This window comes from Protopterus annectens, chromosome 6.part0 (genome assembly GCF_019279795.1).
Source record: "Protopterus annectens isolate FY-2018-M chromosome 6.part0, PAN1.0, whole genome shotgun sequence".
NCBI lineage: Eukaryota > Metazoa > Chordata > Ceratodontiformes > Protopteridae > Protopterus > Protopterus annectens.
The window spans coordinates 1,404,954,804-1,404,968,345 of record NC_056737.1 but is presented as its reverse complement, the minus strand read 5'-3'; the positions used below and the strand labels follow the sequence as shown (position 1 = coordinate 1,404,968,345).

Sequence of the window (13,542 nt, the reverse complement as noted above, 5' to 3'; positions counted from 1 at the left end):
CTCTTTTTAAATGGGGTTTGAAATGTTTATTGGCATAACTATCATCTGGGTTTTTTTTTCTGTTTTTCCAGACTTGATAACATTAAATTTTCGTAGACTCTGATACATTTAACACTGTCAATGTTTACAGGCAACTTGTTGCATAATCAAAGCTGTTTATCACGGACAGTGTAATTTTAACTGTTTTATTGATCGTTAGCCCATTAGTCCTATAGTCTGTTTTCACTGGAACTCTGAAATGTTATTCATATCAACTCCGAGATCAGCATACCTTGGAGAAAAGGGGATATTCCGAGAAGTGGCATCTTGGACTTAGTATATGCAAGTCTATTCTTTCAGCCATTCAATCTCCTTACTTTGGGACTCATTCTAGTGGTCCCAACATTTCATATGGTTACTGGAAAATTACCCTATTTGCTTCAGTAAGTGCCATGTTATCTTTTGCATCCATCTGAGCTACCACCAGCTGAGGCAGACAAGACCTCAATTTAATATCTCATTTGAAGGATGACTCATTCCGGACTGTAGTCACCACTCCATCCTTTATGAATTCAAGCAGCTGGTGTGGGAATAGAACCCACAATCTTCTGATTTTCCAACACTAAAGGCAAATATTTTGTCTGCTGAGCCAATGACACTGACTTAACCGTCTACAGAAACGGTGATTGGTTTGAATGAGAGTCAGATAAATATGAGAGAACATTCCACTTGACTTTGGACTGGCATTAATTAATGGATATATGTTTCATGACCAGTGAAGGTGTTGGCAGCCTCATTATGGGACCCTAGAGCAAATGGGGATTAAGCTGAGCTCATAGTTTTGATCAGTGTAATTTTTCCAAGTCTTTTGGGATTCTAATACCATGATGGGAATTGACTCCATATCTAAGTCAAAATATGATTAGCATTCATGAAATTGGTATTGTTTCAGTCTTTGATATTAGCCAAAAGTGCTCTTTGCAGCAGCTACAATGTACCCAGAATTGACTCGTCCTGCAATTCATACAAAGTTACATGTATTGGTAGCATATCTAAATAAGTCTGTAAATTCTTTTTATAAGACCCATTCCTACTATTGTTGGAACTGTCTGGGTATCCTCCTCCCATGTTGCCCTTGTTTCTGCCTGCAAATCTTGTTATTTTATAACTTTGTGTCTCTATATGTAAGGCACTATAATCACTAGGTGTTGCAATTTCAATGATCAGTGCTACCTTTGTCTTCTGATGCTTCCTGTTCCTCCTGTTTTTCCTTCATTAGGGGGCTTACTGGTCTATCATACAATAACATTACCAGAGTTGGATTTTCTAAACTAAATCCTTCACTTCACAAGTAATCCATAACTTCAGATCTGATGTCAGTTTTCATTCTCTCCTCAACTGTTGGGTTCGGATATGATCCGGACGTTACTAAAGCTCGTGGTAACCAAGAAGCTCTTGAGCTCTCCCAAACCCATAATGCACCATCCCTAAGGTACCTCTGATCTTACTTGCCACTTTCCGTGAAAGATATGGTTGACCCAACTCTTGAGCTATAATAGATAAGTGAATAATTTTTTCTTCTAAACTCTGATATTTCCCAATATTTTCTGACATTTCACCTTTTTCTCGTCCCTTTTACGAAAAAGTAATTCTTCTGTTACCATAAGTGGTATTTTTTCATTGGCTTTACTTATTGTACATTATTGTACTTCTCTAATTGCTATCGCTAGTAATTTTTTCTTCCCTGTCTAGAATTCAGTGAGGTATATTGCCATTGCTGGTAGTTTGCTTTTTCCTACCCTCTTTCTTTCTACATAAAACAAAGAACCCTGTTCTTACTTAACTTTACTTGTTTGTAGTGGCCACTATAATGTCAGAAAAAAGTACTGCAGGATTTAAAAAGTACATTAAGTGTAGGCACAGGCTTCCGATGTCTGATGCCCACACTGTTTAGTGCCTTGGCCCATTACATTTACTGGAGGATGGTTCAGTATGTTATGGCTTCAATCCCAGGGCCTTAGTTGAGAGAAATAAACTAACTTATTTTAAAAGGTTTGCTTTCATCTGCTTTTGGAGAGGCAATATCTAGGGCTCAATCCCCCATACGTAAAGAGCTTGAAGCCTTCATCTCACAAACCATCCACCCCAATTTCAGGCCCAAGCAGGATCTGATAAGATCCATAAGTTCTTCACCCCGGATCTGAGAAAGAAAAAAGTTACTGATCCAACTGCTTCGGATCTGATGAAAAAGCCATAGGATCTGACTGCCTCCAGTCCTATAGCTTCGCAGGACAAGATACTCGCCATCCATTGACCCAGTTTCTTCAAAGGTGCCCCCGCCATTTTCACCAGTCCAGGTCCCCTTCTGTTGTTTCAACTCATTCTTCCAGAAGTTTGATGGAAAAAGATGTGGAAAGAATGGTGCAGAAGATCCTCTCGGCTCAGAGTCAGATGGATGTCTTATCCGCTTCTACCCCTTCAGGTTAGAGATCCATCCTTCGACTACACACCCACTTTAAGTTCCTCTTCTGATTCTTACTATTCCTTCATTGTTGAGTCAGAGTCCCTGGATCTGAGCTTTCCAGATCCATCTGGCTTGGATCTGAAGATATTCTTATCTTCAGATCCAAAGCTTAGTTTTGAGTGCTCCAGTTCATCCAAATTCGGAAGGCTCTTGAAGCCGAAGCTTTCCTGTCGGATCTGAGGCATTAGAGTCAACTCTGAAGTTGTGGGAGCTTGCTTTCAGTAAAGAGGAGAACAGAGGCCAAGAACCTTTTCTTCTCAGCTCTGGAGCCTTCTCTCTTTTTCTCCTAGGTGATCAGCCTTTGAGGTTGTGAAGAGGGTGTTTTCTGCTCTAGCAGACTAGACAGATCCAACCCCTTCGGATCTTCAACCTTCTGCCTTGATGTGTCTGTGCTTGGAGCCTCATCATTCCTTACAACAGGGACACCCAGTCAGAGAACCCCAGGTTTCCCAGCAGGGTATTACCATTTCTTTCGATACCTCCCCAGAACATCCCACTGAGGAGGTGCCTAGCAAGAAGTGTAAGAGAAAGCACTTGGACTCTCCACAAGAGTCAGTCACAGAGGATAAGGACTTTGATGAAGTTGAGAGGTCCAAACGATCACCTCCTGAAGATGTCTCATTTGGAGACATCCTTGAAATCCTGAAACAGAGAGGTGGTTGGACGCCCAGCAAACCTTCATCCGAGGAGTCTGGATTCCTGGAGGCTTTCAGTACTGTCCCGTCTATCTCCCGAGTTACTCCACCCACCGATGAGCTTATAGATCTGGTCTCGATGGGCACGGACACAGTTGAACCCATACCCAGGAGACCGGACAAGATTCTGGCACCACCTTCGGGGAAAGAGCTTTGGGCTAAAGGGGTGCCTGTTGATGCCTTGGTCATGGAGGTGGCCACCAAAAAGCTACTTGCCAAAGAGAGTTCCACTGATCATCCCCCTAACAGGGAGTCTAGGGCAATGGATAGGTTTGGGAAACATGCCTATGCTTTAACAAACTTTGCCATCAGGCCGCTGAACTATTTGGTGCATTTTACAAGGTTGCAGAGGGATCTGAATAAGGAACTATCAGATACCCACTCATGATCCATTACTGCACTGGTCCAGTTATCTGTGACTTCTCACTTGTCTGCCCTACAGTCTATTTCAAATTCATCCATGAGGCCCATTTTGCATGCAGCCGAAGGCACCTCACAGGCAGTGGATTAAGGAGTTTCCAGCAGGAGACATGCATGGATGTGATTATGTAATTTTGTGTAGTCCTTGAAGTCTTTGTTTGTCAGTGCCCCTTTTGACAACACTTCTTTGTTTGGCCCCAAAGTAAATGACTCATTATCCAGGTTTGAGAAGGATGGAAAGATGCTCCCTGCAGTGGGCGTATGTTTTTTGATTCCTTAAAGATCCTTTTATAGGAATCGATGAGGTGGTCGGAAAATGTGGTTCAAGAAGTCCGAGGATCCTTTCCAGGAAACGTGGAGAAAGTTCCCCTAGGAGCAGGGGGGGTTCTAATGGTTGATGCCTCCACAGCAGAGAAGGCCTGCAAAACCAGGGGTCTAGAGATTCTTTCTCTGACAGACCCTACCAGCAGTCCTGAAAGGAGGCCTGATTGTCCACTCTGGAAGCAACTGGGGGTCAGTTATTCGTGCACCAGAGCGCTTGACTAGACAAAGCAAGAGATACTTGGGTGCAGAAGATTATATCCAGAGGTTGTATAATACCCTTTTCCATTCCATGTCTGATCCCAAGAAAAATCCCCCACGTTCAATCTAGTCAGAGGGAAGAAGCAGCAATTGAAATACAAAAGCTGCTAGAAAAGAGTCATCCAAGAGGTCCTGCCAAACCAGAGAGAATCTGGAACATATTCAAGATTCTTTTTAGTGCCAAAGTAAACAGGAGACTGCAGACCAATCTTGGCTCTCAGAAATTTGAACAAGTCTTTTCAACATACCAAGTTTCAGATGGTAACGGTTCAGTCCATTCTCCCTTTTTTGGGCAAGGACAACTGAATGTGCTTGATAGACCTTCAGGATGTGTATTATCACATAAAGATGAACAGGCAATCCAGAATTTATCTACACTTCTGACTGGGAGCCAGTCACTACCTGTTTAGAGCTCTGCCCTTTGGTCTCGCTACAGCCCCCATGGTGTTCATCAAGTACAAGACAGTAGTAGCGGGACTCACTTTAGACTCACTACAGCCCCCATGGTGTTCATCAATTACAAGACAGTAGTCGCGGGGCTCACTTTAGACTGCAAGGATTCTGGGTGTTTCCATGTCTAGATGACTGAATCATTACCGCCCGACCAGGCATCAGTTGATGAGAACAAGTCTGAAGAACCTGATCTGTTGCCCTTATGTGAGAATAACCATAAACTACAAGTCTCAACTGCAACCAACTCAAAGTTTGGAATTTATAGGAGCAATTTTCAACACAAAGTCAACGATAGCTTCACTACCCCCTTCAGCAGTACAAACTATCAGTTTGCAAGTCAGAAAAATAATCTGCAGTACCAAAATTTCAATTCACTTGGTCCTTCAAGCTCTAGGATCAGTGTCAGCAGCAATACCTTTAGTACCTTTGGATAGATTTTATATGAGGATTCTCCAGTGGATACTCCCAACACAATGGTCAATACTTTACCAATCCATGTTAACTTAAATACAAATGTCTCAGACATGCAAGAGAGATCTCAGGTGGTGGATTCAATCAGAACATGTTCTTCAAGGGCCTTCAAGGCCATAGTGTCCACAGACTCTTCCCACTTGGGGTGGGGGGCACTTTCTGGGGAAAATGGTCAAAGGCACTTGATCCCCCGAAGAGGCCAACTTGCATATCAGTGTCCTAGAGATGAGAGCATTGCTCTTAGCATTTCAGGCCTTCTAGGATGCTGTCCCTCCAGGGATGATAGCAATTCAAAAGGACAATATGTCAGTAGTTTGGTACGTGAACAAACGAGGAGGGACCAAATCATACCCCTTGTGTCAAGAAACTCTCAGTGTGCGTCATTGGCCAGTTTCATCCAACCACTTTCTCATAGCAACGCACATTCCGGAGAAGTCTAGTGTGACAGCAGACATGCTGAAGAGGTACATTCTTCTACCTCACGAGTGGTCTGTCAGCATGAAAGTCATCATCGTCAGCCTCTTTTTTCCCATATTTTACCTGTGGTCTGGGTATTGTTTTAACTGATGCCATCTCTGTCGATTCATTGCCACAGTCCTGCCTTCTTCAACATTCATGCCTGATTGTCACAGATGTTCTTTCACATAATCCATCCAACTCTTTGCTGGATGTCCTCATTTCCTTTTACCTTCTTGTCTGTCCCAAATCATCTTTACCAGATTGTCTTCTCTTTTTCTGCACATGTGTCCGAACCACCATAATCTGTTCTTTTTGATCTTTTCTGCAATTGGAGCTACTTTGGCTTCTGCTCTTATGTCCTCATTTCTTCGTCTGTCCCACAGTTTGCATCTTACCAACCTTCTCAGGCACTTCATTTCCATCACCTCTAACTTCTTTATCTGCTGTGACTTTATTGCCCAGGTTTCTGTACCATGCAGTAGTACTGGTCGCACCACTGTCTTGTACAACTTGTTTTTCAGCTTATTTGGCATTCTTCTGTCATATACTACATCTGAGAACTCTATGCCAGTTGGCTGCAGCCCCTCTGATTCTAGCTTTGACCTCTTCATTCAAACTTCCCTTCTCCTCAACTACTCCCACATACATGAAGCTATTTACCTATTCCACTGTCTTCCCTTCCATCTCAATTCTCAGTTCTTCTGATTTCCCCAATTAGCTGCCATTACCACTGTCTTATCTGTGCTTAGTTTCATCCCATGTGCTTTCAGTCTTGCATTCCTTTCCCCTATCCTATGCTGAAGTTCTTGCTTAGACTCTGCTTGTAATGCCACATCGTCAGCATCCAGTAACTTTGTTGATCTGTCCCCTCCAACCCGTTTCCTAATGTAGTCCAACACCAGTATGAACAACTGTGAGCTCAGAGCTTAACCCTGGTGTACACCCACTCCTACTGGGAATCCCTCTGTGAGGCCGAACACAGTTCATACTCGAGTCATTGGGTCCTTGTACATAGCCTGCACAAATTCTACCAATGTACTGCCCAGATCAGCTTTCGTGGGACCTTGTCATATGCTTTCTCCATCTCTAGCTTCTTCTCCACTGTCTTTCTCACTGCAAACATCTGGTCAGTTGTACTGCATCCTGATCTGAATCCGAACTGTTTATCTCCCATCTCACATTCTATTACTCTGAGTATCCATTTATCAATCACCCTCTCCAGAACTTTCATGCAATGTGATAGGAGCTTGATGCCTCTGTACTGCCCACAGTTGTGGATTTCCCCTTTCTTCTTGTACACTGGCAGGAGTATGCTTATTCTCCAGTCATTTGGGATATGCCTTTCTCTCCACACTGCTATGAGTACCTTCAGTAGCCATTTCTCCCTTATCTCACCCAACATCTTTATCATATCTGCTGTGACCTCATCTGAGCCTGCTGCTTTCCCTGACTTCATTTTCCTTAGTGCTATTCTTACTTTTTCTAGGGTGGGCTGCTTTTCTCTCATCATAGCCTGTTTCTGGGGCAGTACAGCTTCTGTGGGGTTTTCTTCATTCAGAAGCTACTGGAAATAGTCCTTCCATTTGCCTTTGATGTCCTGTGGACTGGTGAGCAGGTTGTTGTTGGCATCCATTATGAAGGGTGTCTGACTATCATCTTTATCTTTCTGTCTTTGCCTTGCAACCTGATAGTTTCTTTGCATCACTTACTGAGTCACTTTCCAGATGCTGGTAAAGTGCCACTGATATCCTATTCTTTGCTATTGCAACTCTTTTCTTAGCTTCTTTGTTAGCCAACCAGTATTCCTTCTTAGCCTGCTTGGTATTTTCTAGCTCCCATATTTTTCCTGCACTCCTTTCTTTTCATCACTTCTTGGACTTCTGCATTCCACTACCAGCTTTCCTGATGTACCTTATTTCCATACCTGGCGTGGCCACATATCTGTTCTTTAGTCCTAGCACATGCTTTTTTGAGGTGCTGTCATTCTTTTCAACTCCACCTATTTCCTCCTCTTCTTGGGTTGCTAGACCCCCAAGTAATTCTTTGAACTGTTGTACTTTCTACCCAGTTAACTTCCATGTCTTCAGCCTGGTCTCTGTTGACCTTAGAACCTTCTCTGACCAATGCTTGCAGCTGATTGTGGCAACCAGTGGTTTATGCTGTGGGCCAACTGTTTCACTGGGGATGACTTTGCAATCATGGATTCTACCCCAGTGCCTTTTTTTTTACTCGGAGGAAGTCTACCTGAGAAACATATTGGCTGCTCTAGTATGTGATCTTGTGACTGTCTGTCTTTCTGAACCATATGTTGGCTGCTATCAAGCCATTTGTCAGACAAAAGTCTAGAACGTCTTATCCTTCTTTATTCCTGTTACCCCAGCCATATGGACCCAGGCAGTTCTAATAGCCTGTTCTGTCTGTCCTGATATGTGCATTCAAGTCACCAGTTATCAACACCAATTCATGTTGTCCTGCTTTATTTAGTAGGTCCTGCAACTGCTGTCTGAATGCATTATTTTCCTCACTATCACAATCTTGTGTGGCACAGGTTGAAATTATGAATACTGCCCTATCATTACACTGGAGTCTGATTGCCATGAGTCTGTCATTAATTCTGATGATGTCTCTCACTGCCTTCTGAAGCCTGTCTTTCACCACAATCCCCACACCATTTCTAGATTGCCCCCCTCCTGAGTAGTAGACTCTGGATCCCAAGCCAAGGGGCTTTGCTGCACTGCCCTTCCATCTTTTCTGTCGGATACATATTGTCCAGCCTCCTCTGTATCATCATGTCATCCACTTCCAAGCCATGTCCTGTCAGTGAACCTACATTGTGTAGCAATTCTCAGTTCAGATTTGGCAGGTTGATTGGTTTTACGTCCAGCTTTCGCTCAACAGAGCTATCCTGGTTAACCCAGGCTGGGCAACTAGACACCGGCTGGCTAGTAGCTCATTGAGCCAGGGCTGCTGAGCTTTATGCTGTGAACACACTGGCCATTAGAGGCACATACACCCTTCTCAGCATTAGCATGGGTCCCTGGAGTAGGCCGTGTCCTCAACCCACTTATCACCGGTAACTACCCATTTTAGCAACATTAGTCAACATGACTGAATCACTTAGAACCATTTTACACTGTCAAGTGGCTAGCCCTGCCATGGCATGCATTCCTGTCCACTTTAAGCCTATCCAGCAATCTCATTGACTCCAAAATTTCTGCAGAAAGCTGCCAGGTTGAAGAGCAAAGTAATCCTCATTGCTCCTTACTGGCCTCGACAAGCTTGGTTTCCCTTCCTTTGGCCTCACTTACTTCCCCTGTCTGACATATACTTTAATCTTCCTGTAAACCTTCAACATGAAAACTCTATACAAGTAAATGAAAAAGATTTGTTTACTGGGCACAACAAAATCGTGTTGACCCATTCTCAGCTCTGATAGACAGTGCAGTTGAGTTTTTAGCTTTACGTTTTAAAGATGGAGCAACAGTTGAGGATAGAATGAAAATTGACATCATCAGATAAGGAGGTTATGTACTTCTGATGATATGAGATAGTGCCATCTGTGCCAGAGAGAGTAGGGCAGTTCATGTGTAACATTTGCCAGTATAGCTAGCTGGAGTTTTGTAAAGAATTTTATGGCATTTGACTATCAGAATGATTTGTACAGATGCTTGTTAAAATGTATTTGTAAAGTTGCTTGTGTTAAAAATGCATCAACAGTGGGTCCTGCTGGACAGAAAAGAGATATACTTGTGTGTCAGTATTATAACCGATTACATATATATGTTTTAACAGAGAATTCTGTAAGGGAAGAGGTTAAGCTCAGTCCAGCTAATTTTGAAAAATAGGTTGGAAATTAAATGGGTTGGTTTAGGACGTAAAGATTTTATCTTACAGGTCTGATTGCAGCCAGAGACAAAAATGTCTGGGATAACCAGGAGTAGTAATCTTTTTGTATTGTCCTTAGGGATGAACTAATTGCTACCCTGGAAAGAGTGGAAGTTTTTTAAATTGTTTTATAGGTTTTAGATGCTGCAACAGATCTTAGCAAAGCTCTGAGTGTGTATTGTTCCAGATTCAGCTGACCAGATGTGATGTCATTCTATAACCAACACTGAAATGATTTTTTTAGATGTGAGTGAGAGAGATGACGGAACTCTCGCAGCAGCACTTTGTTTTTCGGAACCTGTCAGGAAACATATTTCACAGGTATCTCACACAACCACACACCTCCTCTTGCTTTGGTGTAGTAAGCAACTCAACACTCATTATCGAGCCTTGCTGTAGTAAGTAACTTAACTAAGGGGACAGTACTTCTTTAATCAGTCAGGAAAATATAGTGAGATTACTTAAGTATTGTTTTTCTGCATCTGTGTGAATCAATCCAACTGTGTTATTTTTTTTTCTATCTCCTGCGATTGAAACTCTGGTGTTCATCGTAACTAGACATTTAGTATTTTTGTGTTTTCTATTTTATTATTTACTATTAAATATTTCTATACCTTTCATTGTGGGTGGTCTTTTAGAGAATAATTTAACGTGTTAAGAGTACTTATGCTTATTTTAGTGACACTGTGGCCTCTCCTGAAAGCCTTGCCTCATTGGTCAATCTCTACCATTTGTATTAGTATTAATTTTATTTAGTATAATTGGGTACCCATGTAAGAGCCTTAGAGTATCTGACTGGGGGCAGTGTAATTATCTTTATCTTCTAGGTTTTCATTTCATTGGGTTGTCACGGATAGTATTATCCACAAGAGGACTCTCTTTGGGTGAGGCCTTCGGAGTTCACTTTTCCTTGCTAAGCTATCTTGTTATTGCTGAGTGATTATTTTTGCCTGAGCTGCACCTTGCACTTAAGCTGGCTGTGTGGCTCTGTGCTGTGACTGCGCCAGTAGCTCTCTGTCATCCGCTATCATTTCACTGTCTTTTTGGTACTCAGACTCTTGCTAGTTTTAATGAATTCTGTAATGTTTCTTAGACTTTGTCCTCCTTACGTTTATGTTTGCCTAAGACTGTGTTGGTATATTGTGCAATTTAGGCCTAACTCTTTTTTTCTTTTTCATATCTATCTACCTATCTATATATATGGATCTACTTTGGAAGTTCGAACTTTCACATCTTCGAACTTCATATGGTTGAGACCATAACATCAAAGTTTTTAAAGTTTGAATCTTCAATAAAAAAATACAAACAACATTTTTTTTTACATTTATGAAGAGGAGCAAGCCCTCTGCACCCTCACATCCTCTGCTAATTAAATATACAACTCCAAGATCGCACTACAATGAAGAGAACAGTAAATTTCCTGTTCCACCCTGTACAGCAATCTCCATTTAAACCATTCGAAGTTTCAAAACTTTGATGTTATAGTCTCGACCATATGAAGTTCGATGTTTTGAAACTTCGAGCTTCCAAAGTAGACCCACTATATATATGTATATATATATATATATATATATATATATATATATATATGATATATGGATTCGTATCACTTCACTGAAAGACCATTTCACTGACACCCATTTCACTGAGACCAAATCACCTAAAGTTCATTTCACCTCAAATTCATTTCACTGATAAGTAGTACTCTAAGGCAAGTCAAAGGTATATGTCCTTTTCCCCACTGTAGTGCAATCCTGGTGTTAGTATATATAATAAGGGGGGTGTGGGTTTACCAAAAATGTAAAACAAAACCAGACAACAGAAAACCAAATTAAGTTGGGGGATACACCCGCTACACCCCCAATATGGGGGGCTGTGCCTCCATACCCCCTGTAACTATATATAGTAACACCAGGATCGTACTACAGTGGGGAAAAGGACATATACCTTTGACTTGCCTTAGAGTACTACTTGTCAGTGAAATGAGTTTTAGGTGAAATGAACTTTCAGTGAAATGAACTTTAGGTGATTTGGTCTCAGTGAAATGGTCTTTCAGTGAAGTGATACGAATCCATATATATTTATATATATATATATATATATATATATATATATATATATATATATATATATATATATATATATATATAAAATGTATATGTGTATAGACAGTTTACTATTAAAATAAAGAATGAAGATTTGGCAAACATGGGAATGCCAAACACCAGTTGGCTGATTTCCATGTTTCCGAACATTAATTGAGCGTGAGTCCTTTTCAGTGAATGCCACTGTGCTTTTGCTGATATGTGCTTGACGTTGCGATTAGAGATTGCAATTCAGTGCAGATTGGGAAATGTATCCTTTTCCTCACTGTAATGCAATCTTGGAGTTGGAATATATAGTTTGCAGGGGGTGTGGGAGGTGCAGGGGGGCCTTCCCCCCTGCAAAATCTTGAATTTCATAATAGCAATTGTACATAGCTGTGCAGCTATAAGTACATCACATTCAGTGTTCAGCAAAAATGGTGAATCTGCTGAATTTGTTCATCTGAGTCGACATTTTCACCTAATTTATATGCAAAAATTTGATGTCTTTTGGTGTTAAAGCCGTTTTGAACGTCGACATTTTGATAGTAAACGTGTGTGTGTGTGTGTGTCTATATATATATATATATATATATATATATATATATATATATATTCTGACTTCCTGGACTCTTAGATTGCTTCCTAGTTTCTCCTGTAATCGCCTAGTTTCTTGGGGAGTTGGAAGGTTTACTCCTATTTGCCTTTGTGATTTTTCACATTTACTGCCTTTGCATCTAATCAACCATCTTTACTGTTTGACTGGACATTTTCCTTCTGAGGATTTCCTGTCTACTTTTCTAATTAGGCATTATTCTGAGAACTTTTCCTATAGAGGTTCATCTGGGGTTTTGGAAACAAAATTTGAGTCTCTCCTTCAGTCATCTATTTCTGTATTTAATGTTGTCTTCCTCTTACTTCTAATCTATTTCTTTTTTCTCCCCGTGATCTGTGTTGTTAGGTTTTTCTTAGTAATAATCCTCCTGTTTGCTGTCCTTGGTATGAAGACTTCCACCCTTATTGTCATCATACATTTTGGTAGTAAGTGGTTTGCAGTTGGATCTTCTGAGTGGAGGCATCTTTAGTCTAGGCTCCTGTTCATGATTCTTAGTTTTAATCTCCACAGTGCTTGTGACATATTTGTGGGTTAATTATCTCTTTTTATGATCTTTGAGAGATATTACTTGCTTGCAGTCCTGCTGATAAGCCACCCAGTGGTATTTTTGTTCAAGACTCTGTCCTATAAGAAGGGGAAAATGGATCAAGTCCTGTTGCATTCAAACATTATGTCTTTACCATACAGATGGATTTATAGGTCTATGGTCCACCTTCGTTTGTGACCCTCTCTCATTCCTCCAGCCTTTAGATATAAAATAGTTTGCTTTCATGGGTTCTTACTATCTTCCTCTGTGCTATGCCTTTCATTGGCTAGCAGAAGTGTTGAATGGATTTCCCCCCAAGGCTCTGGTGTGTCCCAGTTTGGGTGGGCATCTCAATATAAATGGCGTATTGTCTAGCTGTTCCATGCTCCCATTTTGCATTTCCCTGATTCAATTCCTTTGTTAGTTACCTGTCTCACGAGCAAGCTGTAACTGACACTTGATCAGCTGGTCCACCCAGAGTTTTACCATTAAACTTTTTTACTAATGCCCTCATCTCTACTCATCCCATCAAGCTTACTTTGGTCGTTTGGCCTTTTTTCTTTCAGAAGGAAATGTACAAGGTAGTCTGCCTAACATTTCAGACTTGTGTAGCCAGCTGAAAACTCAAATTAAAAAGTGATCTTTATTCTTCTGATTAATGTTTAAAGTCCACTCCACAACTGTGCCATAGGTTTACATTACATTACAATCATTCATTATGTTTTCCTGAATGCTCACTTCTAATTAAACTGTTTGTACAAGGTGAATGACTGAGTTGATTGAGGAGACTGCTGCTTGTGTGCTGCTGTCCTACCTGTTGTTACTGCCTGTCCTGCTGGCCATAGCTG

The 13,542-nt window shown here is 41.2% G+C and overlaps 1 protein-coding gene across 1 annotated transcript in view; it reads left to right on the top strand.

The window, feature by feature from the left end:
• Window positions 1–13,542, top strand: part of ZRANB3 (zinc finger RANBP2-type containing 3) — a 2,104,294-nt gene that overhangs the window by 1,679,454 nt on the left and 411,298 nt on the right. The window lies entirely within an intron of this gene.